General features: G+C 45.0%; 1 protein-coding gene across 23 annotated transcripts in view; it reads right to left on the bottom strand.

Annotated features, from left to right (window-relative positions):
• LOC102936124 (BTG3 associated nuclear protein) overlaps window positions 1-23,895 on the bottom strand; it is a 420,839-nt gene that overhangs the window by 43,385 nt on the left and 353,559 nt on the right. For 15 of the 23 annotated variants that reach the window (XM_037877649.2, XM_037877637.2, XM_037877645.2 and 12 more), the window contains one exon: window positions 21,090-23,525. The exons of 1 other annotated variant lie outside the window; for it this stretch is intronic. The gene's annotated coding sequence lies outside the window, so the exon portion shown is untranslated. Of the gene's footprint in view, window positions 1-21,089; window positions 23,526-23,895 lie in introns of those variants that run through there. 7 more of the 23 variants (XM_037877632.2, XM_037877622.2, XM_037877627.2 and 4 more) reach the window with 7 other exon arrangements.

Raw genomic sequence — 23,895 nt, 5'->3', positions numbered from 1 at the left:
CTGTGGCCCATGCTTCCAGAGTTAGATTCTGAATGCTCCAAACTTGGAGAGGTTTTTGGATTGGCCCACAATAAAGTTGGTAGTGTTTTCTAAAATTCTGATCTGGATCGAGTTTGGAATGTACACACGGAGCCATGGGAGTGTTTGGATGCAGGGATTTGGATCCATAAGAAGCTACTTGTTTTTTGGGGGCAGAGGGTGGATTTCTTCCCCTCCTCCCCCGAGTTAAACTGTCCTGACCAAGTTTTGATGCCTGCACTAGATACTGAAGCCTTCAAAGCCTACCCTAGTACAGCCTGTCTTGATAACATTTAATTCACTGAGGCGCATGCCATGTACTTGTTGGCAGCTACCCCGAATGTTCTCAAGTTCCTGGTAACACCAAATTTAATTACCATCATGTGTTCTGTGTGTTATGAATAGTAAAATGGAACTCCTTAAAAGAAAGTGATACTGGCCTTTTTATGGCATATCTGGTTTTTTTTTCTGTGAAGAGTTATATAATAATGCTTAACACTCATTAGCTTGCAGAGGCAGAAATAGAATCCCGGAGTCCAGGTTGCCCACACCCTGATCTAGTCATTAAGGATACTTGGCATTTATATTGTACTTTATATCTTTAAAGCACTTTACCAACCAACTGATCCTTGCAACGCTCTGGCGACATTACAGTGTTACCCGCATTTTACGGTTGGGGAACAATGTACAGCAATGTTAAGAGATTTGCTCCAAAGACACACAGAACATGAGTGTAACCACTGGAATCAGAACTCTGATATGGCTGGTTCTAGCCCCCAGCCCACCCAGTCTCTCCTCTGTGATCTACCACAGAAAGTATTTGTTTTTCTGGGCTCAGAGAACGGGTAATGGAGTCTGGAGCCGATCACCAGCTCAAATCCAAGCCAAAGTGGTAGTAACCAAAAGTTGTTACCATCAGACTGATGTTTGGTGGGTGATGTCCAGTGAACTGGGGAGTCTTTTTTCCAGTTCCTTGTGGACTGGTGCCCACAGTACTGAAACCAGCACCACAGGCTGCCCCCCTTGCTGGCATTCTCAGCAGAGAGACCAAGGAATGCCTTGACAGAGAGACCACAAGTCCCTCCAGCACAAGGTTGAGGCACTTTGACAGGAGGCAGCATATGTGGGATGCCTACACTGCAGCTGACCCACTGGTACCAGCGCTGTGGATGAACAGAAGGCCTGAAGCTGTGCTACCTGGCGCTTTTCACCATGGCTGCACTCACTGCAAGGAGTGGATATCAACACAAAATAAGATTGCATTTCACTCCAATTCAGCTGACACTTTAATTCCGAGCACATCTGGAACCCGGACTATAGAGAACAAAGCAGCTGATAATGAAACAGCTGGTTCAGGAAATTAAGAAAAAAATATGAATTCCATGCTGAAGCTCTTTGTCCTTTATTCATTAGGTTTGGTAAATACATAAAATGCAATTAGAAACAAAAGTGTTGTCTATTACTGTTCAGAGACAAAACATATCTAGTCTTATCTAAAGCGGATTGCACCAAATGAGAGTGGATGTTTTTTCCCAAACAGCATTGAGGATATAAACAAAATAGAATCAGAGACAGTTCATCTCTGTGCTGGCTCTTTTCACAATTAAATCCGTGTGCACATTTGTGTTGAAGATCTTGTTTGAAATTCAAGCAAATAGCAGCAAACCTCAAAGAACAGGAGAAATCTCGCTGCATCCCAGAAATATGCAGCAGCAGCGATGCAAGGGAACCCAACTGGCAGGGGATAAGGAGAGAATGCATTATGATTAAGAAAACATCTTCATTTTTCCTCATTGATAATCTGGCTCAACTGGGAGGAGAAAAGCTTTCCCCTAGATCAGGATAGAAGGGAAACAAAACAAAGCTGTAATATGAAGGATTAGGAGTTTAAACCACACAGTCACAGAGAAATGAAAATAGTAACAGACACAGCCCTTTTATTTTCTGCTGGCCCTTCTTTCTTTAACCACTAAGATCCAAGGTGGTGTCTGCACTATTGACAAGGCTAATCACGGAAGATACGTCAATTTCATGGCTGCATGCAGTCTTTTCTAACTTTCCCACAATGTACATTTTTAGTCTGTGGAACTCATTGCCCCAGGATATCACTGAGGCCAAGAGCTTAACACAATTCAAAAATGGACTGGACATGTATATGGATGGTGAAGATATCCAGGATTATAATAAAAAGCATTTTAAAAACATGGGAGTTTTAGAAGAGATTGAAAATACACTTGTATCAGGGCACAGGATGGTTCTAGTCATTACGGTGCTAGCCCTACTTTCTCTCCACTACAGACTCCCTGTGGCTTGGGCAAGTCCCTTAGTTGCTGTGTGCCTCAGTTTCCCCACCTATACATGCCCTACACCTCACAGGAGCGCTGTGAGGACAAATACATATTGTGAATTGCTCAGATACTACAGGTTTCAGAGTAGCAGCCGTGTTAGTCTGTATTTGCAAAAAGAAAAGGAGGACTTGTGGCACCTTAGAGACTAACAGATTCCAACGAGAGACTGCTGAATTGGAATTAATTTGCAAACTGGATACAATTAACTTAGGCTTGAATAGAGACTGGGAGTGGATGGGTCATTACTCAAAATAAAACTATTTCCCCATGTTTATCCCCCCCCAACCCCCCACTGTTCCTCAGATGTTCTTGTCAACTGCTGGGAATGGCCCACCTTGATTATCACTACAAAAGGTTCCCCCCTCCTCCCCCCCACCGCACCTCCCCCCACTGGTAATAGCTCACCTTAAGTGATCACTCTGGATACAGTGTGTATGGTAACACCCATTGTTTCATGTTCTCTATGTATATAAATCTCCCCATTGTATTTTCCACTGAATGCATCCGATGAAGTGAGCTGTAGCTCACGAAAGCTTATGCTCAAATAAATTTGTTAGTCTCTAAGGTGCCACAAGTCCTCCTTTTCAGATACTACAGGGCTGGAGGTTGTATAAGTACCTTAGAGATATAACTGCCTAACAGAGGTCAGGATAAAAAAAAAAAAATCAAACAAACAAACTTTCCCTGGGGGCGGGGGAAGGGAGGATGCAGGTTAGGCCATAATTGCCTGCAGTTAAAGGGCATTGCCCCTTCCTCTGAAGTATCTAGTACAGGACTACATGGACTACTGGTCTGATCCCCTAAGGCAATTCCTATGTAGTTTACACAGGGTGACCTAACAGCAGGTGGCTTACTTGCCTGGCTATATCCTTTACTAAGGGCTTGGGACATTCGAGAAAGTAAATCCAAATGAACTAAAGGTGAGAATTTAAAACTGATTAGTTAAACTGCATTAAACCCCTGACTGGATGCTCTTATTCAGAATGGAAGCGGCTTTCCTTTGATTTAGTTTAGTTTAGTTTAGTTTAATTAATTAATTAATTCCAAATTAAATCAAGCAAAATCAAATTAAGGCCCCTTTAATTCTGAATAAGACTGAACAAAGGCATTTAATGCAGTCTAACAATCCACTTTAAAAGTTAATTCAGGTTCATCTTCCTGAGTGTCCTGTGTAGACAAGTCATTAAACATGGTAATTGCAAGAGATGTATTGCAGGTACCCTGTCTCTGAGCTGCTCGGGACACCCCTCAGTATTATCTTGTGCATCGAGGACATAATTAAGCTTCTTCTCTATTTTTCCTTTCTCTCTTCCTCCCAACTTGGCCACACTAAGCCCCTTTTTCAGGATCTTTAACTCTGATAATGACTGAGCACCTGCCCCAAACAAACACAGGTGATCACTGGCTCATGTCTCAGGGAACAATCACCACATCAGCAACTCCAGCTCCAACAAAGTCCATGGAGCCACACCTGCTTACCCCAGGAGAATTTAACCCTGCTTGTGCCATTCTACCTCACACCAGTGACAAAGTGTCCTTCTGAACCAGTTCAAACCCTCACCTCAAAGCCAGGAGTAATTTATTTCCCTACCCTCAAAAATTAGCCTAATCATTTTAGAATTATAAAAATATTTAAAAAAAATACTGACACCATGCAAACTCGTTGTGCTAGGGGCTGTACAAATGTAGAACAAAAGACATTCCCTGCCTCGCTTGTTTGTTTTTCTTGTGCTACTGGGATAGAGGAATTGACTAAAATAAAGCGAAGCATCCATTTGTTTACAAGAAAGTTGCAGAGAAAGACCGATGAGAGTCCCAACTTCTCATGCCACTTGCCCTTACATGTGTCTACCAATGCAGCAAGCCAGGTTCTATTCCCATTTGTGCATCAGCAGCGAAATGGTCATGTTTGCAGAGATGACATCAGATCTGATTGCAGAGACTGTTGAGGATATCCGAGGCAGGAAGACACAGATGGATTTTCTGAGCCCAAGGGGAGCTTTTGGGCTTGATAGTTAGAAAAATGGATTTTTTTTCCACTGGCAAACTGAGCACGTTTTAGTGGGAAACAACTGAGGCCAAAGCTCTGACCACAATGATTGCTCCAGCAGTCAGACTGTGTGCTGAGGAGTTCCTCAGGGGGTGAACGGCTGGGAAGAAGGAAACCTTTCCTCCTCCCATGCCATTATTCTAGCCTCTAGGCTGGAATAGCCTCCCACCACTTGCATGCCCCATACCTGGGGAAATGACTGGTGGAGCTACAAGGGAGAGGATCCACCAGGCAATCTCTTCTGCAGGGTGGGGCACGTGCGCACAAGGAACCCCGCCACATAGCTGGCTGTGGAGAACGTAAGGGTACATGCACCCCACAGCAGGCTCCACAGTGCCATCCCCATACCCAGATTCACAACTGAACTGCGCAGGCTCTGCTAAATGAAGGCCCTTGGCAGCCATGGCATACACAGCCCCCTTTGTTTGTTCAACATCTTCATTAATGATCTGGTGATGGGATGGATTGCACCCTCAGCAAATTCACGGATGACGCTAAACTGGCGGGAGAGGTAGACATGCTTGAGGATAGGGATAGGGTCCAGAGTGACCTAGACAAATTGGAGGATTGGGCCAAACGAAATCTGATGAGGTTCAACAAGGACAAGTGCAGAGTCCTGCACTTAGGAAGGAAGAATCCCATGCACCGCTACAGGCTGGGGACCGACTGGCTAAGCAGCAGTTCTGCAGAAAAGGACCTGGGGATTACAGTGGATGAGAAGCTGGATATGAGTCCGCAGTGTGCCCTTGTTGCCAAGAAGGCTAATGGCATATTGGGTTGCATTAGTAGGAGCATTGCCAGCAGATCGAGGGAAGTGATTATTCCTCTCTATTCGGCACTCGTGAGGCCACATGTGGAGTAGTGTGTCTAGTTTTGGGGGCCCCACTACAGAAAGGATGTGGACAAATTGGAGAGAGTCCAGTGGAGGGCAATGAAAATTATTAGGGGGCTGGGGCACATGACTTATGAGGAGAGACTGAGGGAACTGGGATTATTTAGTCTGCAGAAGAGAAGAGTGAGGGGGCATATGATAGCAGCCTTCAGCTATCTGAAGGGGGATTCCAAAGAGGCTGGAGCTTGGCTGTTCTCAGTGGTGCCAGATGACAGAACAAGGAGTAATGGTCTCAAGTTGCAGTGGGGGAGGTCTAGGTTGGATATTAGGAAACACTATTTCACTAGGAGGCTGGTGAAGAACTGGAATGGGTTACCTAGGGAGGTGGGGGAATCTCCATCCTTAGAGGTTTTTAAGGTCTGGCTTGACAAAACCCTAGCTGGGATGATTTAGTAGGGTTGGTCCTGCTTTGAGCAGGGAGTTGGACTAGATGACCTCCTCAGACCTTTTAGAAATGAGAAAGGGGTGCAAAGAGCTGCTAGGAACAAAATATTTAATAGCATTTGAAAACTGACAGAGAAACAAACACAATTTTTGGCCTACCCGCTCTTGCATTTAATGTACATAATTGTCCCAGTAATGCATGTCCATGGGACATGACTCTTCTGCCATGATAGAGAGAACAGCTGCCCTCCCGTCTGGTAAATTACAATATGTACACTGCAGACCCTAGATACCCTCATTGAATGAATCTTTTCTTTTTTGGACTCTCTTTCAAGGGGACAGTATTTTGTTATCAGACGGTTTTCCCATGATGCTTTGGACATGACTAGAATAAACAGCCTTCTTTGGGAACCATTCTCTCTGCACTTGAAATCTTGCAGGCCATACCAATTGTTGTAGCAACCGGGCAAGGTACTAACAAACTTCAACAAGACTTTATTTTTAAAGTGGAAACCTTTTTACCAAGCTGCTGCTGCACCCTCGGTAGCTCTCACTCCGCCTCCTCAACCTCCCCCCATTCAGACTCCCAACAGCCAGTGCTCCCAGTTCTAACAATTACAAGCAGCATCTAAACACCACACCAATCTGATTGTGTTTGTGAATCCGCCAATTCTGGGCTTGTCTACACAATGTCCCATAGTTCAGACTACTGGGGTGTGAATAGCAGTGTACATCAAAGTGCTGCACTGTAATTCCTCCATGTGGACGCTGTGGGCACGAGCTAAAAGGTTCCTTGGCGCGGGCCAAGGGACATACTGGCTGCCGCTTCCAGCAGCTCCCATTGGCCTGGAGCAGCAAACCGCGGCCAGTGGGAGCCGCGATCGGCCAAACCTGCGGACGCGGCAGGTAAACAAACCGGCCCGGCCCGCCAGGGGCTTTCCCTGCACAAGCGGCGGAACAAATTTGGGAACCACTGATGGAATCCTTTTCAAACCGGACTACGTTAATGTGAACTAGGAACCTTTTAGTTTGCGCCCACAGCTCAGCACTTCGGGGCACACTGCTATTCACACTCCCTGAGTCTGAACTGCAAGGTAGCATAGACGTAGCATCTGGTTCACTCCATCCACCAGCAATACTCACTCTGTCTCGTAGCTAAATAAACTAGCCCTGCGCTCACTGCCTTTTCAGTCCCGCTCTTCATTTTTCTGTCTCGGCTACAGAGCTGAGCAATGTACGCTATGCAAAGAGCAACTTCCTGCTAAGACCCGCATAACACAGCCCTTCTCCATGTGGCAAACGAGCCACTCCCTTGTGGGTCTCCTGAGAGGGGGACCCTTTGTGGTGGCTCTATGCAACGCAGCCGTGGCAACATGCCACCAACACACCTGGCAAACCCGGCCACAGGCGTGGGGACTCTGCTAATTAGTTAAGTCCACTCTAGGGCCTGATCACCCTTTGGCAGACCCAGAAAGACACTGGCAGCTGGTGGCTTTGCGCAGGCTCTGAGCATCCTTTTCATAGTTGTTCGCTGCTGTAGGCAAGCTGCAGGGACTGAAAGCATCAAAGGCAGGTCTGATGTGGTCTGACGGAAAAATGCTGAAAGTCAATGAACCCTTTCTGTGGAAATATAGACCTTTGTAGACAAGCAGGCATTTAAAGGTACATGCTCATTGCTTTTAATTTACGTTCACAACTTCCTGGACCTTTGCATACATAAGTGGTCTGAAAATTTCCCCAACCCATTTATTTACAGCTATAAACCACCACTTTGTATTTCACGTAAAACAGCTGGGCACTGCTACGATATTTATTTTGATACTTCTCAGGACTGAGACCTCTGTCTGGCGTCGGGAATATTTGAGTCTAGAAATTACAGATACTAAACGGGCATGATTTGAGACTAGCTGTAAGGGGAGAAAGACAAACCCTTTTCCGTGGTGGCATCAGTCGTGGGGCATGGTAATTGGTAAAGGGTGTGAGCTGCATGCTGTTAGCTGTCTGTGTGAGGCCCAGGTTGGGAGCTACAGCAGCAAATCATTGTGAAGTTGCAGGGAAGGTGGTAACACAACCCCACTCTGGTCTGGATTGCACCCTGCAATGGGATAATCGTAATTTCCATTGACATGTTTTTAGCTCCATTTGGATCAAATTAGTCTCATCTCCAACTCCTTTTGCTGTATGTCCTGCTTTGTGCTTGCAGCATCCGGACAGTATCGCAGTATTTCTGTATTGCAGCACTATTCCGCGAACCAGCCTTTCACGCTGTTCTTACCCTAAGCTAGGAGTGTGTGGGGCTAGGATCACTTCTCCCCCTGTTAACCTGTCAGACATTTTTTCCTTCTCCGTTTCCAGTTCAAAGATAAACACTCCGCTCTTTTCTACACACATTCAAATGCCAAAACAACAGGCCACATTTTCAAAGTGAGGCATGTACCACAGCACACACAAATTCCTGCCTATTGAACAGGAACACAAACACCCAATACACGCGCACACATCAAGTATGTATGTGAAGATGCCACTTGGGTGTCAAACTGGACATACATTGTGCACACAAGCCTGCTACATGCTCACACATCTCCCTGTACGGGCGCACCCAACTTTGAAAGTGTAACCCTTGTATTTTCCCTACTGCAGGTATCCAATTGGGCATAGAGACTTTACCCTCTGCAATGTATCCGATGACATTGACATCCAGTCATCCTGTGGGCAGCTGTATTAACTATGACCGCTTTCTCTTCTCCTTGCCTTAATACTTAGCTGGCTAGTCTCATTTTAATTGCTTTTTCATTTAGAAATCCCCCTAGTACACCGGAGTCCTTTTCCCCGATGTCAGTATTTGTTCACGTCATGGTGCAAATCATGAAACATTAAATACTATGGACCAGTCAGTAAGGTCAATTACTTTACACTTCTTCAAAATGTCTGGACTCCTTCAGGATTTCCCTTGCTTTCTTTCCCGCAAAATAAAAAAGAGTGGAATGCAAGAGGGGGGAGACTGACTCCAGATTCCAAGCTTCCAGGTGCAGCTGACCCCCTCCCCCCCACCCAAACCCTTCCCAGCTAGTTGAGATTCCTCCAGGGCATCCGTAAAAACCCCTAATATAAGCAGAAATAATCAGGTGGTCATGAGACACAGAATTTCTGTCAGGAAATTTCTCCAGTGTGGTTTGAGGTTATGTATTTTGATATTATTTTCTTCTTTCTCCCATTTATTTTCTTGAAAATAATCTGTTCCCTCAAATTCTTGTGGCAAAAAGCTTCCAGTAAGTTCCAGCATGTAATCCAGCAATGGGACGGCTTATCTGGTTGCAGTAGGACACCTCACTTAGAAAGGCCTAATAACAAAAATGATATATTTTAAGTTCTGCGCTCTTAATAATACCTTCTAATGTACTCAACTTATTTTAACAATATCAATAAAAGAACTGGCACGCACCGAGGTTTCTTTTGGAAGGGCGCGGCATTATGCTCTCCAGCTCCTTAGGCTCTCAGAGTTTTGGTTGCCAGCCCCTAAAATGGGACTCCAACTTACTTTAATAAGCAAAATATTCCATTTTCCATGTATTGTTGCACTTCAGAGTGGATCCAGTTCTTGAGAGTGACAATGAAAAGCTGCAGATTTCTCAGAGCAAAATGTGAAACTTATCAAAACTGCATTACAGGCCATTACATGGGGCCACAGCCATTTGGACAACAGGGCAAGCCTGTCTGGATTGCTCCAGGAGAGTAGAAAGAGCTCCACTTATTGTCCAGGTTTGCAACCCTCACCCCCCAGTCCTGTCCCTTGGAGACAAGGTTATACTTTAATGGAATCATAGAATCCTAGGACTGAACGGGACCTCGAGAGGTTTTCTAGACCAGTCCCCTGTACTCGAGGCAGGACTAAGTATTATCTTACTGCAATTTAAGACCATTGCTTCTTGCCCTATCCTCAGAGGTTAAGGAGAACAATTTTTTTTCCTTCCTCCTTGTAGCAACCTTTTATGTACTTGAAAACTTATGTCCTCCCTCAGTCTTCTCGTTTCCAGACTAAACAAACCCCATTTTTCAATCTTCCCTCACAGGTCACGTTTTCTAGCTCTCTGATCATTTTGGTTGCTTTTCTCTGGACTTTCTCCAATTTGTCCATATCCTTCCTGAAATGGGTCATCTAACGCAGTCCCCTGCACTGAGGAAGGTCTAAGTATTATCTAGAGCATCCCTGACAGTTGTGTGTCTAACCTGTTCTTAAAAACCTACAGTGATGGACATTCTACAACCTCCCTAGGTAACTTGTTCAGTACCCCGACACTTAGGAAGTTTTTCCTAATGTCCAACCTAAACCTCCATCACTGCAGATTAAAAGAGAAGCCCACCTATGATCCAAACACCCCTGAACCTTGGGACACTGAAAATCCAGACTCAAAACTTTGTGCCCTGACCTCATCATACTATCAAAGGAGGTTAAAAATCAGTCTGAAAGAACACAGCCAATGGTGTTTTCCATACTTCTATGAACATAACTTTCTCCACTTGTTACTTATAATAATATCTGAAACCAAAGTCTGTTCCTTTAGAGAGATGTTTCCCTGCACCCCTATGCAGACTGGTTTGTTACTGTAGGATCCCTCATGAATCCTGGGGTGAAGGCACTAAGGACTTTTTCCTCCACGCAAGAAAAGCAGGATCAAACCTTTTGCCTGAACAAAGGAAACACACCGGCTCTACATACTGATCCAAGAGTGTCTGGGGTCTCAGTACTGAGAGCGTCCATTTAAGCACCAGACTTACGTACTTGTCTTCACACATGGCCACTGGTGCACCACAGAAACTCACTGGTGCCTTCACATATTTGAGGGGCAGCTGTCCTCTCCCTGGCAACCCACACTAGATGAAACAGTTGTGTAGCTTCTAATGACTTCATTGCACATGAGGGTGGCCGATGGGTTTTGGGGGCTGCTGGTGAGTTGGCTGCCTCCCAGTGCTGCTCTGCGATATTTCTCTGGCTCAATCACCTTCCCACGTGCCATTATTTCCAGTCATGTTTTGGAGCTCATCTCATCCCGTATGTGGATCCCCAGGCACCTGCTTCCACATGACGGTGCTTTCGCTTGCCAAGAAACACTGAGCAACATTGACCTCTACGTTCTGGCATCACTGTTTCTCATGGAACACACTCCCACTTTTACATCCAAATAGGATAACTGAGGTTGTTTTTGTTGTAAGTCTGATCCAGCTGCATGACTGAAGAGTCATAGACGGAGCTGCTACAGAGTAATCATCATGGTCAGTTACTCCCCAGGATGATGATCGTAACCAGACCAGATGAAAAGCGCATATAGAGCTGGTGAACCAAAGCGAAGGTTTCCCCACCCTTTCAGATTTTCCCTTCCCAAGGGCCTTAATCTAATAAAAATGCTGTGTTGATACGAAGCCAGGAAACCACAGCAGGGCTGTCATTTCCACACAGCGGGCAAGCAACTCTCTTGTCCTTGCAGTGGTTTAGACTCTGATCCAGAACTGATTGAAGTCAATGGAAAGACTCCCTTTGGCTTTGGGTCAGGCCCTCAGCTCATCTGCACAGCAATACTGCTGCAGACAGAACCTTTCTGGGGCATTCGCACACGGTGCACCTTACACCTATGGGGTACCGGTTCATTTTGGAACTCTGGAAGCATCTAATACTTAGATTGTAAACTCCTTGGCGCAAGGAAGTATCGTTTCATTATGTGTGTATCCAGCACCTGGTCTATCATTGGCGTCCCTAGTTACAAGCATAATCTAATAATAACGTGTGTCCAGCACTGGAACTGAAACCAGGATTGTGGAATGGACACAGGACAGCCACCTGAACCGATACAGCTGCAAACACTCGCAGCTTCTCCTCCTTACCAGCCAGAGCAAGATGCAGACTGAAGCAGATGCAGAGCTAAAGACTAGAGGACGGACGTTCTGTTTCACACGGGATTTCAAGATTTCAAAATCTGGCTTTGTTCTGAATCAGAATGGGGAAAAAAATCAAAATTCTCTGTGAAGGAAAATTCTGGGGGAAAAAATGTTCTGGGTCAACCAAAACATTTAGTTTCCATTTACACATTTTTATTTTGTACTGGATTATAATATAGACTAGAATACTACATCAAAACATTTCAACACAGTCATTTCAACACAAAACAATCAAAATATTATGTTACTGAGGACATGACGACAACCTGACAGACGAGGATTATGACTTCAGGTGGGGAATAAGCAGAAATGCCAAAGAAACAAAGACCTTGAGTGAAATTCAGCCCTGATTTATATCCAATAATTTCCCATTGCCGTTAGTGGGGCTGTACGGTACGCAAGTCAGGGCAAAACAAGACACACTTTGATCATGAAAATGTCCTTTGTAACAAGGCACGACGAAGAGAACTCCAGTGGATGCAACGTACAGGATGGCTTTGAAATGTCTAACATTTTCCCCAAGGAAGGTTCAGCTGTTCTTTATACCTCTCCTCTGCCCTACAGCTCTCCGAGAGTGATCTCCCATGTAAGTCACGATGAAATTGTCGGTCGTTTCTACAATCAGCTATACTGATTGTAAAAACAACAATAGCAGTGAATGGTTGTCCTATAGTGAGATGGAGCAGCCATCGGCAATGCTTGAGACAAGGCTGGCCATGATGGAACAGGCTTCCAAGGGAGGTTGTGGAATCCCCATCACTGGAGTTTTTTAAGAACAGGTCGGACAAACACCTGTCAGGAACGGTCTAGGTTTACTTGGTCCTGCTTCAGGGCAGGGGGTTGGGCTAGGTGACCTCTCAATGTCCTTTCCAGTCCTACATTTCCATGAGTCTAGGATTAAAGTACAACAAGGTGTAAAGTTAGCAGGACACCCACATGGTTCAGCTGCATTGGGAAGCAAAAGATGAATGTCACTGAGACTGAACGAGGTCAGCCTCTAAAAGCTACCCTTCTTGAAGTGTGCCATTGCTTTGGTCAAACCTGGTTACATTTTTGGTAACAATTAGCTTTGATCACTCCAAACTCTTGGAAGCACAAACATCTTACCAGACTTCAGGAGAATTCAGAGCCAGCCCGGAATTCTAAGAGTCAGACTCATCTTGGCCAACTGAAATAGAACCCACTTCAGGCACTGGAATGGGACTGAGAAGATCTGGGTTCAGTTCCTGGTTCTGCCACAGACTCCTTGTGTGACCATGGGACAGTCACTTAATCTCTCCGCCTCTTCGTTCCCCATCTGTACAGTGGAAATAATATTTTTTCCTCTCCCTGACCCTTTGTTTGACTTGTCTATTTAGACTATAAACGCTGTGTCTTACCTTGGGTACGTTCAGCATAAGAATATATAAGAACCTAAGACCAGCCATACTGGGTTGGACCACTGTCCATCTAGCCCAGTATGCAGTCTTCTAACTTTGGCCAATGCGAGGTGCTACAGAGGGAATAAATAGAACAGGCAATTATTGTCTGATCCATCCCATCATGCACTCCCAGCTTCTGGAAGTCAGAGGCCAGGGACATCCAGAGCATGGGTTTGCATCCCTGACCATCTTGGCTAATAGCCTCTGATGGACCTATCCTCCATGAACTTATCTAGTACTTTTTTGAACCCCATTATAGTTTTGGCAATCACAACATCCCCTGGCAATGAGTTCCACAGGTTGACTGTGCATTGTGTGAAGAAGTACTTCCCCTTGTTTGTTTTAAAGCTGCTGCCTAGCACAATAGAGCCGTGATCTTGGTTTGAATCTCTAGGTGCTGCTGTAATGCAAATAAGTCACAATACTAAAAATCAAAACCTGGTATCAGCTAAATCAGATTCCCCATTTCATAAACCCACTTTCCAATAAAAGCAATCAGCTCTCTCTGGTAAGCATCCTGTGCTGGTTTTAGTTCTGACTCATCTATAATGGACTGGCAAAATACCAGAGACCCAAAGGGAAAGCCAGCAAGGACAGCTATCCACCCACAGATTTTTCATAATGTTAAACAATAGCATTGCTATGCCTTAGTGAAGTTGCTTTAAGCATGAGATCCTCCTATTTGCTCCTTCTCAGACAAGCTTAAGCAATAAGCCACCGGGTTCTGGAAGTGACAGTGCCAATGTTACTGGGAGGTAAGCCCAGAATAGATGGATGGCTTTTTAAAAGTTAAACCACATGGGCATGCAACTAGCTCTTTGGCCGCACGTCTTTTGTTATTTATTCACAGGCTGCCTCACAGTCTGTGTAACCACCAGGCACATACCAGCACAAAAGCTGTTGCTGGGGGGGGAAACTTCAGCAGCAGTTAAAGAAACTTATGCACTTTCCCCTGTGCTCCGAAACCCAGGACCAGATAAAAGATGGATGGACGAACATCTAACTCTTGGCTTTTATCGACCAGGGGCATAGTTTGTGCATGCGCCTCGACACCTACTTTTGTATGGACACTTACTGGATATGCACGCAGAGATGGAGAAGGTACACAAACAAGTGAATGGGTTTCTGAGACCTATCTGCATATGCACATAGCTTGAATGCTCTAAAGTATGCACGCAGCAGGTCCACATGCTGCTCTTGGATGCAGGGACAGTTTGAGTTCTGTGTTTGTACAGTGCCTAGCACTGTAGGGACCTGATCCATGACTTGGACTGCTAGGTGCCACCACAACACAAATACCCTCTACTCACTTCTGGGCCAAACACTGCCATTTAGGCACTGACCCACAAGCGGGAAGTGCAGTGCCTCCTCACCAGTGCTTCACCAAGACACCCAGCACACAGGCCAGAGTGTAGATTGCACTATCCGTGTCCTTGCACTTTGAGTGTGGGGACTGCAATTGTGACTGGTACTTGTGCAGGGCATTCTAGAGGGGTGAGGTTACTCATGTCCCCCCCACCATCCCGAACATTTGTGCAAGGGCCAGTCACAATCAGGTCCTTAAAAATCTGTCCCACTAAGTAATTTTCAAGCAGGAACTCTGGCAAAAATCAGAAGAATTATTTGACGAACCCTCCCTCCCTCTTCCCATAACAAGCGCCAAGGGAGTAAAAGCATGTGTATGCTTCAATATAGCCTCTAGCCTGGAAAGGTCTCTTTCTTTCATATATCAAACGTATATAGTGGAGACAGGCTAAGATGGCAGACTTCAGCGCTGGGGCAGGCCCAAACCAGGGTTCAGTGTTCTGGGGTTAGAAGTTCAGCCAGAGTTAGGGTTCAGGTTTAATGGTACTGAAATCATACACGATATCCTGCATCCCAGTCAGACCTGGGAAACGTGCCCCTTCTGTCTGGGACAAGAACTGAACAGGCACGTGCAGATCTGGGGACCCAAAAATAGGGAGCCCCTCCTCCACTCCCGTTTGTCATCACTGGGTGATGGTGGAAGGGGCGGTGGAGTTCCATAGTGTACCCAACAGCAAAACCCTTTCTCCCTTCCCCGTAAGACTTTTTAACTCCCAGCTCCAAATCTGCCCTCTCAATTTTGGTTCCGGATCAGGCCCCAAACCAGGAGGGGTTGGTTTTCCAAAACTGACTTGGATACTATCCAGGATGATAGAAATCTTATGCGATTTCATGCCATCAAACCAAACCCTAGCTCTGGTTCCTAACTAAGGTGACCAGACAGCAAGTGTGAAAAATCAGGACTGGGGGTGGGGGGTAATAGAAGCCTACATAAGAAAAAGACCCAAAAATTGGGACTGTCCCTATAAAATTGGGAATCTGGTCACCCTACTCCTAACCCAGGTACTGAACTTTAGCCTGGCTAACATGCTGGTACTTGGATGAGACCAGAACCCCAAACATAAAATGCCTGAGAGCTAATTTAAAGTAGAAACGGTACAGTGTTGCATTCAGAGCAGGACAATGGAAATAAAAATAAATTTTCAATGTAACTTTTGTTCCAGGACACCTGAAATCTAACAGACAGACCGCCTATTATTTGCTGAATAAAGCATTTCGGAGCCTCCTACTTAGTATCTCTTTTTGTAAATCACAACCCGTTAATTACCAGTTCAGGTCAATTAGTTTCAGGATCTGAGCCTTCCTTTCCCCTAAAACAAAAGAGATGCCCAACTTTTGACATTGCTGTTTCTCCCAGTATTGCCCTGGCCCTGAGTAAATTTTATTCTTATTCACTGACATGTTGACAAATTACTGGATTGAAAAAGAAAAGAAAACTAGGCTTAAGCCAATCACAACAACAAAGAACAAAAGGAGAAATAATACTGCATAAAATGTAAAGGCAGAAGAACCACAATTCTCCAGCTTATGTTGTGCAGGAGGACAGACTAGATAATTATAATGGTCTCTTCTGGCCTTCAAATCTATGAACTGACCAATGGTCCATACTCTGGTAACCTGTTCTCGTGAGTGGGCAGCACACAATGCTTCAACAGAATATGTAGGGACATCTCCCAAGGATGTCCCTAGGTTTGCAGTTCTGTAACCCGAGGTAGCTTTTCTTCCTCAGCTCAGCAGAAGCTTATGTCCTGAAGCAGGAAGGTAGCTAGCCCTCATAATTAGAGCTGGGTGGAGAATGGTAATTGGTGTTCATGGAGGATTTTAAGATTCTTAAATCGGGTTTAGTTCCAGTTCAGAACGGAAACCAAAACCTTCAAAATTCTCTATAAAAATCAAGTTACAGTTCTCCACCCAGCTCTACTGGGTGCCCCAGCTCCAGCGTGAGCTGTCTGGTGGGCTGCACTGGACCCAGGAGGCCTGGGAGCCAGGCAGGCTGCTGAGGAGTCAAGTGGGTGAGTTGGCAGGAAAGCAGGCAGGTTTGCGCTGGAATTTGATCAAAATCTCCATGGTCCTGCAGAACGTTTCAATTTTGAAGAACTGGCAAATTCTGATGAAAAAATGTTCCATCAACGTTTTTCTGACCAACTCCACTTGCGATCGTCATCCTAGCTAGCACCACTCTGGAGGCTGCACCGATGCAGTTGCACCAGGAAAGCACTTGGTGAAGACACTTCCTACGCCGACAAGAGAGCTCCTCCCACCGGCATCGGTGCTCCACCTCCTGCAGAGGCAGTAGCTATGGCAACGGGAGAATCCCTCCCGTCAACACAACGCTGTCGACACCAGGGATGCGACTGGTATAACTGTGTCACTCTGCGGCGTGGAAAATCCGAGCGACACAGTTATACTGACATAAGTCTGTACTGTAGGCCAGGCCCTAATCGTATTACATTCAAATGCATCTTCAGTAGATGCCGTTTCAACTGGGAGCAACCAAACCAAGCAGAGAAACTATACTGCAGGGGTAGGCAACCTACGGTACGCAAGCTGATGTTCAGTGGCACTCACACTGCCCGGGTCCTGGCCACCGGTCGGGGGGGGGCTCTGCATTTTAATTTAATTTTAAATGAAGCTTCTTAAACATTTTAAAAACCTTATTTACTTTACATACGACGATAGTTTAGTTCTATCGTATAGACTTACAGCAAGAGACCTTCTAAAAACGTTAAAATGTATTACTGGCACGCAAAACCTTAAGTTAGAGTGAATAAATGAAGGCTCGGCACACCACTTCTGAAAGGTTGTCGACCCCTGCTATACTGGGACATAACACGCCACCTTTCCATCTGGTCACAGTGTGTGTTTGGGTTGTGTAAAGAGCAGCTCTTCTGCAAATATTTGTCTTGATGACCCTAGTGCATTATTCATTGGTTTGCCTGCTCCTAAGTGAAATAATGTCCTGAAGACACATTTGAATTTAATACAAACATCAGTTTGGTGGAGAGAACTATACTCAAGTCCAGTGTTTTAAAGTCTTGCCAGGGCTACCCATTGAGCTGGACACTTATGCAGTGGGCTCTTGTCTCAATTCTTTCCTCTCCCCATGTGCATCTATGAAAGCAAACAGGGAGCTGGTGGAGCAGCTGCTACCTAAGGGGGAGGTGTTCCCTGTTCCTCCCCTCCCAACTTGCTGGGAGCTGGAAAGGATTCTGGTGGCTGTCACCAAATGGAGTGTGTTCCTTTGTTCTGGAGTTGGAATCTTCTTGGTGTTAATAAAGCCAGCCTTGAGCAAAGGGACTTGGACTGACCTGGAGTTTGAGGCTTTACTTAACCTTCCCTAGCTGGCATGTCTGGCCACCAGTTTACAGCACTAAAAACCAGTGTGCTTAAGAGTTAGAAAGTCAAGTACACACATCCTTTGGTTTGATCTGTTTAGAACACCACCACCCTACGCTCTGTGGTTAGGATTTTCAAAAAGAGCCTAAGGGAGTTGGGCACTCACGTCGCATTGAAATGTAATGGCAGTGGGGCATTTTTCTCTCTTAGGCGTCTTTTCTAATCTGGCTGCTGGAGGCTAGGTTCCCAAATCCTATAGTAAGGTGTCCAAGTACATGCCAGATTTAGATATCCGTGTCCCATTCAGATATGGGAAATCTCTCAGAATCCAGCCAGTCAAATGATTTGTTATTGAATTAGAATGCAATAGGGGTAAGGAAAAGCACAAGTACAGCAAGTAAGTGCCTATATACAGATTTAGGAGACTAAGCTCAGGCATCTTGGTTTGAACGTTTTGATGTAATCGCACATGTGAGAGTAAAGGCCCATGCCTGTGTGCTGCGTATAGGGTTAATGGCATGTAAGGCATGCCCTGTACCGTGGGGATCAGCAAGGAGGGGAGAGCAGCTCCCAGGAGGGGGCTACGTTCCCCTGCCCTACGGGGATGGAGTCTTGCATCTGCCACCTCCGACGCTAGAGGATACTATAGCACTGGCATAGAATCCGTAGTGGGAGACAGCACCAGCAGGCAGCTTATGACCCATATTTCTCAATCAAACATTCCAGTCTGTTTCCGGAACCACACAACTATGTGCTGGCCACTATACAGGGTTTGTGGCAAAACTTACCACCCACCGCTACGTGTCATACTCTAATTGTTACCGGTCGGCATTTCTCTGGCTACGTTTACTCCTTGCAAGGAGGGGAGGGGTGTTGTTTGTTGCTACTAGTACACAAACATGCAATTCAATCACTAAGGGCATTTGATTTCTCTCTACCACCACACCACGCATCCTTGTAATAGCCCCACATCTCAATTTGCAAGTGCCTAAGTATTCCTTAGGGTATTTCTCCTTCTCCACTCAGCCTCACTGCACCCTATAGAAATAAAATATTTTGAAATTAAAAAAACCTAAACAATTGATCAGCTGGATACTAAGAAATCTAAAACCTCAAGGTCCCACCTTGATCTACAATGTAATGGTTTTATTGGGGATGGGGTGGTCAGTACACAACATGATTTAACCCCATAATTCTATGGTTTCTGGTATATCACTAGGGCAGATGATATTACGTAACTTCACACCAAACACCAGTGAAGACGGTTTGTTGGCAATGCAAAAGCCTATCACGCAGCTCAGCTAATGAAACTACGCGAGCCCTTGATGACTACTGACGTCCTTCACTTTGCACACTGGCATTACTTTTGACGAAGGAGCATTAAACTGCAAAACCAGACTCCTTGTCCAGCTCAATAGCAGTGAGAGACTAACCAAGGAGAACAGCGGAACCCAGGCATCCGGAATTCCCGTCCTCTTCACTTCATTCTTAGACCACCTGATTCTCAGTTCCCTGCTCTTACAAAGCATCAACACTTCCTGTTTGACTGAATGTAATTATTCAAACTGGAATCGAACCAGGGCATCACTGCTAACTTTCTTTAAACAGTGAAGGACAGATGACTGTAGGTAGCTGCAATACCGTCCACTGTTGGAAGACAAACTCCAGCCCTGAACTCAGGCTGTGGCAGGCACACGGAGAGAGGACAAACTGATTTTCAACTCTTCTGAAGTTCTATGTTTCCTCAGACATTAACCTCTGAGGTATGTACCTGGCTGTAGAATGGGGACAGTTAAGTACAGGCAGACGAACGGTGACGGAAAATAGGAGGAGAGGGAAAGAAGTAGCAACAGGTGAGCAATAGAGGCTGTTCAGTGGTATGCAGCAAGACAGAGCCACGTTCTGATCCCAGTGACTTACAGGGCCATATATCAGGTAAATAAATCAAAAAACTTTTCCTGCAGCTGCTTAGTTTTAAATTCTCCTTCCCAGAGATGCCCCTTTAGAGAAGGACAGCTACTGGGGCACGGCATTGCCAGACTGGATCAGACCAGAGATCCATCTAGTTCAGCAACCTCTCTCTCACACTGGCCAGTAACCAGCCGCTTCAGAGGAAGATGCAAGAAATTCTGTGATGGACAGTTGTGGGATAACCTGTCCCCAGACAAAGCTTATTCTTAACACCCGTCAGTCAGGAAGGAAGACCCAGTGGTTAGGGCACTAGTCCAAGGCTTGGGCTCAAGTCCTTGTACTGCCACAGACACACTATGTGATTTTGGGCAAGTCACTAAGTCCCTCTGCCTTAGTCCTCGGTCTGTAAAATAGGTGTCGAGGACTCGAACCCCAGACGGCACGGTTCGTTGTCTGACCGGAGAGAGACAGGCAACACCAGCAAGGTCCGAACAAAGCTCTTTATTGAAGAGTGCACACAACAATAGAGAGCAGCCCGTCTCCAAAGAGAACCAGCTGTCTTTAAGTAAACTAATAGGTTTTTATAGACGGTTCCGTCACGTCACAAATTTATTCATAAAGCAGCCCACGCCCCCCATGTTAGTTAAAATCCTCTTTCTCTATTATGCATGCACTTCTACCCCCTTATTGCAGATAACTTTTAGCAAATCGTAATGCTTCACTAACTTTCTTATCGGTATGGGTGTCAACCAGGAGACAAGGAGTTAAAACAGACATAACACAAGAACAGGGAATGGAAAACAGCGCCTCTGTATCTCAAGGTCTGGTACAAAGTAAAGGAATGCAAGCCTCCCCTTCTTTCTCACTCTCTGTAACTTAAACAAATATTCCTTCATTCTACTTTCAGACTTTCCCAGCAGCCTCTCTTAGCCTGACTTTGGTCTGGTTGGCATGACTGCTTCATGGTTAATTTTCACACCTAACATAGGGGTACTACTTCCCTACCTCACAGGGGCACAGACATTCTCATTATCCATATAAATGTCCAATCTTTCTTTGAATCTTTCTAAATGATATCTTGTGGCAATGAGTTCCACGGGTTAATCACACGTTGTATGAAAAAGCATTTTCTTTTATCAGTTTTGAATTTGCCAGTTTTCAGCATCATTGAACGTCCCCTTGCTCTTAAATTAGAGAACTGCTAGTCTGCCTTTCTCAGCTCTCCTCTTTCTAGACCCTTCATTGTTTTTATGCTTTTATCTTTCTTCCTCGTGTTCACCTCCTCTCTAAAGTAAACAGTTCCAATTTGTTCCGTCGCTCTTCCTGAATTTTCCTCTCTCTAACTATTTTCATCTCCTATCTCTGAATCCCTTCTAATGCTGCTATATCTCATTTGAGATGAGTTGAACAGAGCTTGGCACGGTATTCCAGCGGAAGATATACCATTGATTTATATTATGGCATTATAACATTATCCCTATTATTCTCTGTTCTGTTCCAAATGAACCCTAACATTGCTGTTCACCTCTTTTTCCTCTGCTACCGTTGCTGTCCATCGAGCTGAGATCTTCACGGAGCAGTCCACAAAAGAAATCTAGGGCTTTCTCCTGAGTTGATCCAGTACATTTAGAACACAGAAAAGTGTAGGAACAATTCAATTATTTCCTCCGAGGTGGGATTACTTAGCACGTGTCACCACTGAATTCCATCAATTCTGAGGTTCCCTCTGCTTCTTCCCAAAAGCCAAGTCATACCGCTCTGCCTTGCATGTTCCACTTCTAAGGCCATGTCAATAGTTGCAATGTGATGCCAAACAAAGCTACCTGCTTCCTCCAAACATGGTAGAACACAGTCAGGCTTAGCCACTGGTGGAGACAAGACCAACCCATGTTCAACACCTGATGCAGAAAGCAAGTTCTGTTGGTTAAAAAAAAAAAAAAGGGTGAAGACGAATAGAGCAGTGATTCAGTATTCAGTGGGTGTATAAAACAAGTACAGGTGATATTGCTAGTCTGCATTATCTTAATTATTGTTTTACTTTTAATTATTTCCATTAATATTTTATTTAATTAATAAATAATTAATGGAGTCGCCACTATCCCTTGCACCACCATTTTCTGTGGTGCACCAGGATTTACACAAGCAATACATTTCACGCATGAACCTTTTGCTTCTAGGCAAATATGGATGACATTTATTTTAAAATTTCCATTGACAAATAATCCAGGACATGTACCCACACCTGAGAGAAAGGGTTGGGCTCCATCACTCAGTTTAAGGTTTGCCATCTTTCCTACATGTTCTCTCCCGCTCTGATTGATATTGGAGAGGCAACTTCTTGGCAAGCCAGGATGCCCTGGAATGGAGACCTTTTGCTACTCCAGGGGCTGCCATCTTCTGGCATTGATACAGAACCACTGAAATGCCAGAGGACTGCCTCACGTCAGCATGCCTGCATCCAAATCAAGCTGCATGGCTAAGCAATGATTCATGCAATGTGGTCCAACCTACATTACGCCCTTCCTTTCTTGCTTCTTCAAAGGCAGCTCAAAAGAGAGCAAGAGAGAGAGAGTGTCTGTGTGTGTCTGTCACAGCATGGATGAAAACAGCTCTTGGGAGGACATGCACATTCCCTGGCAGAAAGTCAATAATTACGTTGGAACATAAGTACTTTGTGTCAGGATTTCAGCATGTCACTCATTGGTAATAAACAGACCTCCCAGAGCTTTCACTGAAGGATGGGTCAGCTCCAAGCAAGGATATTACTTTCCACCCCTCTACAGTGAAAATCACAAGTAGAAATACCATGTCTGCTGCAGTTGGGAAATGTAGGTAGCAGGAGATCCTCTTGCAGAAACTGACCATGTTCCCGAGCCCATGCTGAATTTACTGAGCATTGGCAGGGGGCTCAGCGCCGCACGCACATGGAGAGGGAAGTGCAGTCCCTTCTCCAAACGGCATACAACCCAAACTAGAGAGATGAGACGGGTGAGGATTAGGACTTTGTTAAGCACCAGTCTGGCTCTGGCAAGAGCCAGAAGCTGATATGGATCCTAGCCTCAAGGTACTTATACGCTACTCACTTTAAGTTCGGCACATGCTTAAGTACACTGCTTAACCGAGACCTTCCTGGTTTATTCTATGCTGAAAGACAGAGAGCACTTTCATTGGGATACGTTAGATTTGGGGCACCAGAGACATAATAAAGTGCTGAATCAGATAGGATCCAAACTCACAATGGCACAAGGTTTTGTTACAATTTTACTCTTCGGCAGATCATTATTGAAAAATGTCGATGCAAGAACTGCGTGCACAACCCCCACATCTGCACAGCAAAGGACCCCCCCAAAGCATGCAAAACAAGGAACTGAACTTCTAAGTTGCCATTTACACTTACAATTTAAGCAGCCAACCATAGAAGTTGGATTCGCCCTCCTACGTTAAATAAAAATCAAGTTTATTACTTTACTGTGAAATGATAGGGAAGGAAAGGGTTCTAAAGGACCATTAATATGTAGTCTAAGTGACCTAGTGATCTCATGGGAGCCCCTCAAATTAATTAGTGACAGTTAAGACTGCATCAGGACACACTTCATCCACCCAAAACCCGAAAAGCCCGAAAATAAGAAGTTAAGGGGAAAGACTTGTGCATTCCTTTTCCCCTTCATATTGCGTATAATGCTGTCAACTACACACTCCAACACTCCATGAGGCTTTCAATTCCATCAGCAGCAGCTGCCCGAAAGCAATACATACCCCAACGTCATCAAACTTGCGCTCTAATGCAAACCCTTAACAGTGACCTCAGCAGTGTTAAGGCACGACAGTTTGCCAAACACATAGAGTGTGAGACACTCAAATCTGCGGCTCTGTTGACATAAAAACATAGGAGGTTACTGCTAAGAATTTCAATCCAGGATGGAGACAGAGCACTGGAATACTTCTGGATATAGCTGCTGACAGGTTAGGTGTTCCTCTCAGGTGTATGTGGAAAGGACTGGCATCCTCTCTGACTAAACTGTTTTCATCTTTCTTTAGCACTGCAAGTATTAGTGCACAACGCTGGGGGAGAAAATGTTTTGTGCCTTTTACCTGCAGAACAGAAAACAATACATGCATTGCTCTCCGAAAACATCCAAATCCAAAGAGTGGGAAAAATCCAGGAAGTAACTAAATGAAAAAAAAAAAAAACCCTGGAAAAATTATTTATGGAATTTCTGTGCTTTCATAACGGCTTCA

The sequence above is a fragment of the Chelonia mydas genome, chromosome 12 (genome assembly GCF_015237465.2).
Source record: "Chelonia mydas isolate rCheMyd1 chromosome 12, rCheMyd1.pri.v2, whole genome shotgun sequence".
NCBI lineage: Eukaryota > Metazoa > Chordata > Testudines > Cheloniidae > Chelonia > Chelonia mydas.
Note: the sequence above shows the minus strand (reverse complement) of the source record. Positions and strands in the feature narration are given on the sequence as shown.